Below are 6,183 nucleotides of genomic sequence, written 5' to 3' on the forward strand. Positions count from 1 at the left end.
GGCTCACTGTCACTCACTGCTCTGCTGTCGAGCAGTGGTGAATAGATGCTGTGCGCACAGCGTCTATTCACGAGTGACAGAGGTAGACGGGGCTTGTCAGCCGTTCACTCAGTGCTGGCCATGCCCCCACAGTGACGGATAATGGGGGGCGTGGCTCACAATTGCGGCAATACCACAAAGCCCCGCCCTTTTGCTGATGCTACGTCCCGCTTTAAGCATCCTGAAAGTTGGGAGGTATGATGTATGTCATGACACGTCTAATCTCAAAGGGCCTAATTCAGATCTGATCGCAGCAGCAATGTGTTCGCTAATGGGTAAAACCATGTGCATTGCAGGTGGGGCAGATGTAACATGTGCAGAGAGAGTTAGATTTGGGTGGGTTATATTGTTTCCGTGCAGGGTAAATACTGGCTGCTTTATTTTTACACTGCAATTTAGATTTCAGTTTGAACACACCCCACCCAAATCTAACTCTCTCTGCACACGTTACATCTGCTTCCCCCCTGCAGTGCACATGGGCCCTCATTCCGAGTTGTTCGCTCGGTAAAAATCTTCGCATCGCAGCGATTTTCCGCTTAATGCGCATGCGCAATGTTCGCACTGCGACTGCGCCAAGTAAATTTGCTATGCACTTAGTAATTTTACTCACGGCTTTTTCATCTTTCTGGCGATCGTAATGTGATTGACAGGAAATGGGTGTTACTGGGCGGAAACAGGCCGTTTTATGGGCGTGTGGGAAAAAACGCTACCGTTTCCGGAAAAAACGCAGGAGTGGCCGGAGAAACGGAGGAGTGTCTGGGCGAACGCTGGGTGTGTTTGTGACGTCAAACCAGGAACGACAAGCACTGAACTGATCGCAGATGCCGAGTAAGTCTGAAGCTACTCAGAAACTGCTACGAGGTGTGTAATCGCAATATTGCGAATACATCGTTCGCAATTTTAAGATGCTAAGATTCACTCCCAGTAGGCGGCGGCTTAGCATGAGCAAATCTGCTAAAATCCGCTTGCGAGCGAACAACTCGGAATGAGGGCCATGGTTTTGCCCAACTGCTAACAAATTTGCTGCTGTGCAATACACTGTATGTTTGCATGTACTATGGGAGTAATTCAGAGTTGATCGCAGCAGCAAATTTGTTAGCAGTTGAGCAAAACCATGTGCACTGCAGGTGGGGCAGATGTAACATGTGCAGAGAAAGTGAGATTTAGGTGGGTTATAATGTTTATGTGCAGGGTAAATACTGGCTGCTTTATTTTTTTCACTGCAATTTATATTTCAGTTTGAACACCCCCCCACCCAACTGTAACTCTCTCTACACATGTTACACCTGCCCCACCTGCAGTGCACATGGTTTTGCCCATTAGCTATCAAATTTGCTGCTGCGATCAGGTCTGAATTAGGCCCAAAGTCATTACATACTGAGGAAAACAGAAGTGGACACATATTACTCACATTTCATGAAACATACAAAAACAAATGTCTGTTTTGAAACAACCATAAATAAACAAATAAATAAATAAATAAAGGAATGGTTTCTTCAGTAACATAAGGTGTAATACATGTTTTAATGTATATGCAATTCTAGTGTAAACTTCCTTAAAATGAAGCGTGTAATTCTGCAGGGAGTCACTCTCCGTACTGACTCATCGTGGAATCTATTTCAGTCCAAGGGCTTCCACCCACCGCATTACAGCGAAGCACTTTAGAATTTAGGGACGTTCCTATGACCGGTCCTGTTACACAGCTAGAGGTCATTGGACATTTCACACAGTAGAGATTAATTACTGGCGCTGAATACAACATGATGGAAATTTACTAAAGTGCAGTTTTGTGAAACCGCCGGTTTGTCGATTATTTTGGGGGGGCCGGTTTTCTAATCACCAAATTGACTAAAGATGAAACCACTGGAAATAAAAAAAAAAATGCTGTTTCAACGTCAGACAGGAGATATTGCCTACCCAATTTATTTACATGGTAAGAACACAAATCGTGCAAGGAATCACGGAATCTTGAGTCACAGCAATAGGAGAACTTCCGTAGGGCGAGACTGCTTCAGCCGGATATGGTTTGCACTATCTGGGCATTCAGGACATAAGAGAAGCCACAAAAGACTTACTCATTGTATAAGAGCGTTCATTATTTCTCGTCTGGGGGGAAACGCAATATTTTTTATTATGTTCAAAAAGTAATATTTTATAATTATTTTATAATCTTATTATGGGGCTATTTCATTGCTGACGGGACAATAATACATTATTTATTAAAAGCAAAAGTATTTTTTCATGATGAGGTGTAATTTAAAAAGCAGACTTGTGGCGCGCAATTCCAGTAATCTCATTCTCAACTAACCGCAGTTTTGCCTGACGTGTTGGCCAGTCGCCCTGTGGTGGTCATTCCGAGTTGATCGCTAGCTGCATTCGTTCGCTGTGCAGCGATGAGGCAAAAAAACGGCGAATCTGCGCATGCGTATGCGGCGCAATGCGCACGCGCGAAGTACTATTACAACGAATGTTGTAGTTTCACACAGGGTCTAGCAAAGCTTTTCAGTCGCACTGCTGGCCGCAGAGCGATTGACAGGAAGGGGGCGTTTCTGGGTGTCAACTGACCGTTTTCAGGGAGTGTTTGGAGAAACACAGGCGTGCCAGGAAAAACGCAGGCGTGGCTGGGCGATCGCAGGGCGTGTTCGTGACGTCAAATCAGGAACTGAACAGTCTGAAGTGATCGCAAGTGCTGAGTAGGTATTGAGCCACTCTAAAACTGCACAAAAAATACTTTGCCGCCGCTCTGCGATCCTTTCGTTCGTACTTTTGCTAAGCTAAAATACTCACAGTGGGAGGCGGCTTAGCGTTTGCACGGCTGCTAAAAACAGCTAGCGAGCGATCAACTTGGAATGACCACCTGTGTCTTCATTGGTTAGAGTTTTTAGCCTCCAAACCACAGGATACCAGATCCTGTGTTGGTGATGTTTGGCCATTTGAGAACGGCCAAATAAATTGTTGATAAGTAAACTTCTTTTCGTCATTCAATTTTAACTTTACAGAAAATAATATAATAATTTGCTCATACTAGCCGAATTTGGCGCGTCTCAGCCCTGGAGAGGAGGAAGAAGGAGGGCGGCGGAACAGTTTGGAGCAATGTGAATTGTGTTATCATGGTCACGCCCCCTACGGCGGTTTGCCGGCATTCCTGACTCTTTCCGTTGCTGGGGGCGGGGCAGTGATGACAAATCGCATCCACAGCACCCGCTCCCCACCAGCTTCACCATTTGCTGGCGAGATATGGGAGATTCCCCCTCAAATACAGGAGTCTCCTGCAACTTCTGGAGGAGTGGATGAGTATGCATTAGATCAGTGGTTCTCAAACAAAGGGGTCTATTTACTAAGCATTGGATGGAGATAAAGTGGTTGGAGATAAAGTACCAGCCAATCAGCTCATAACTGTCATTTTTTCAAACCCAGCCTGTGACATGGCAGTTAGGAGCTGATTGGCTGGTACTTTTATCTCCGTCCAAGGCTTAGTAAATAGATCCCCCATTCCTCAGAACCCCACATAGGTCATGTTTCCCAGCAGAGGTGCCCTCTATATCCTCTTCCCCGTGTGCCTGAAAAGGGGCATGGCTTAACATAAATGGGCGTGACTTCACAGGGAATCCCAATGACATTACTCCGGGGGCGTGCCCAGTATCCCCGGAGATGTGCTGTCACTGCGGAGGAGTCGGCATATTGGTGTCACACTTGGGTGCGGCCTGCAGCCCATAGTGACCCCATTGTTTCCCAGGGGTGGTATTCATGTGACCGGCGGTCGGGAGACTGACAGTCACATGACCTCCTCCAGCATCCCGACCCATCACTATCCCGATGGTTGGCATGCCGACCAACAGGGACCATTTCCACTCGTGGGTGTCCACGACACCACCGAGCCCGCAAGGGGCTTGCTGCACTCGCCCCTCCCCGCCGGGATCCCGGCGTCGGTATGCTGACCGGCAGTCTCCTGACCGCCGGTCAGCCATACTACACCCGTTTCCCAGGTCACGTTCTGCAGGTGCACAGGTGTAGTCATTACTCACTGACACATTTTTAAATATCCACAGGTGAAGCTAATTATTTCAAATGTGATTCTTTGAGGAGACCTGGAAAACATGATCTGTTTGGGGTCTTGAGGACCGAGTTTGAGAACCTGTGCATTAGATAAAACATGTTTATGGGATCCGGCATATGCTGGGTCATCTCATTCTCTACTGCCCCATCCGGCCCATCCCCGTCTCTTCTGTTACGGCTCTCTCCCCTCTTCCCCTGGCTCCATACTTACCGTGTTCCCAGCGGCTGGTCCTCCTCTTCTAGGTGTGTCCCATCTCCCCTGCATTGAGAGCCGTGTGCGCAGACTTCCACCGCACATTAAAGAGACGGCGCAGACCTTCTGCAATTATTACATAGATATATGTTGTTTCTACAACAGAAAGTTACACAAAGCTAAAATTATCATTTATTAATTTCCCTATAAGATCAAACACAGTGGGGGAGATTTATAAATTCTTAGAGATAAAGTACCAACCAATCAGCTTCTGGATTTTTAAAAACAGCCTGTAATGACAGTGAGGAGCCGATTGGTTGGCACATTTCCATTTTATCTCTCTCCAAGCTTTGACACATCTCCCCCACAGACTTTCATTGCAGTTAGGAAACAATGGGGTATATTTACTAGCATTCGTAATTTTCGGAAAAAGGTCAAAGTTCAATCACGAATGACATCGAAAGTGTAAAACTGCAACTTTTTTAATTTATTACGACTAATTTACTAAGCTGTCGTATTCGGATTTTTCATTTGTTCCGATGTCGATGTCATTCGTGTTTTTTTTACCTTTTTTACGGCAGTGATTAGCAAAACACTGCCGACTTTTTCAAAATGAATCTCGGCCGGATCTGTGTGATCCGTGCTGGGGTTCATTTTTTTTTTTTTTTTTTTTTTTTAAATAAACACTGTAAAACGGAGAAACAAAATGCGTGGGGTCCCCCCTCCTAAGCATAACCAGCCTCGGGCTCTTTGTGCCGACCCTGGTTGCAGAAATATGGGGGGAAAAATGACAGGGGTTCCCCCATATTTAAGCAACCAGCATCGGGCTCTGCGCCTGGTCCTGGTTCCAAAAATACGGGGGACAAAAAGAGTAGAGGTCCCCCGTATTTCTAAAACCAGCACCGGGCTCCACTAGCTGGACAGATAATGCCACAGCCGGGGGTCACTTTTATATAGTGCCCTGCGGCCGTGGCATTAAAAATCCAACTAGTCACCCCTGGCCGGGGTACCCTGGGGGAGTGGGGACCCCTTCAATCAAGGGGTCCCCCCCCCAGCCACCCAAGGGCCAGGGGTGAAGCCCGAGGCTGTCCCCCCCATCCAATTGGCTGCGGATGGGGGGCTGATAGCCTTTTGTGAAAATGAAAAGATATTGTTTTTAGTAGCAGTACTACAAGGCCCAGCAAGCCTCCCCCGCATGCTGGTACTTGGAGAACCACAAGTACCAGCATGCGGCGGAAAAACGGGCCCGCTGGTACCTGTAGTACTACTACTAAAAAAATACCCAAAAAAAGACAAGACACACACACCTTGAAAGTAAAGTTTTATTACATCCATCCACACAAACATACATACATACTTACCTTATGTTCACACGAGGGTCGGTCCTCTTCTCCAGTAGAATCCATGGGGTACCTGTTGAATAAATTATACTCACCAGCTCCAGGGTCCCAGGCTCCTCGTAGCATCCATTTGTAATCCACGTACTTGAATAAAATAAAAAAACGGACACCCGAGCCACGCACTGAAAGGGGACCCATGTTTGCACATGGGTCCCCTTTCCCCGACTGCCAGAAACCCACTCTGACTGATGTCTAAGTGGGTTTCTTCAGCCAATCAGGGAGCGCCACGTTGTAGCACCCTCCTGATCGGCTGTGTGCTCCTGTACTGACTGACAGGCGGCACACGGCAGTGTTACAATGCAGCGCCTATGCGCTCCATTGTAACCAATGGTGGGAACTTTCTGCTCAGCGGTGAGGTCACTTTCGGTCAACCGCAGGGCAGAAAGTTCCCACCATTGGTTACAATGGAGCGCATAGGCGCTACATTGTAACACTGCCGTGTGCCGCCTGTCAGTCAGTACAGGAGCACACAGCCGATCAGGAGGGTGCTACAAC

At 47.2% G+C, this 6,183-nt stretch overlaps 1 long non-coding RNA gene across 1 annotated transcript; it reads right to left on the reverse strand.

Annotated features, from left to right (window-relative positions):
• Positions 1–1,544: 1,544 nt before the first annotated feature.
• On the reverse strand, positions 1,545–4,440 carry LOC134980565 (uncharacterized). The gene is made up of 2 exons (XR_010190432.1): positions 4,307–4,440; positions 1,545–1,902 (listed from the first exon to the last, which is right to left on the reverse strand). It is a non-coding gene; the product is annotated as an uncharacterized LOC134980565 (long non-coding RNA).
• Between the last annotated feature and the right edge of the window lie 1,743 nt (positions 4,441–6,183).

This window comes from Pseudophryne corroboree, chromosome 12 (genome assembly GCF_028390025.1).
Source record: "Pseudophryne corroboree isolate aPseCor3 chromosome 12, aPseCor3.hap2, whole genome shotgun sequence".
Taxonomy (NCBI): Eukaryota; Metazoa; Chordata; class Amphibia; order Anura; family Myobatrachidae; genus Pseudophryne; species Pseudophryne corroboree.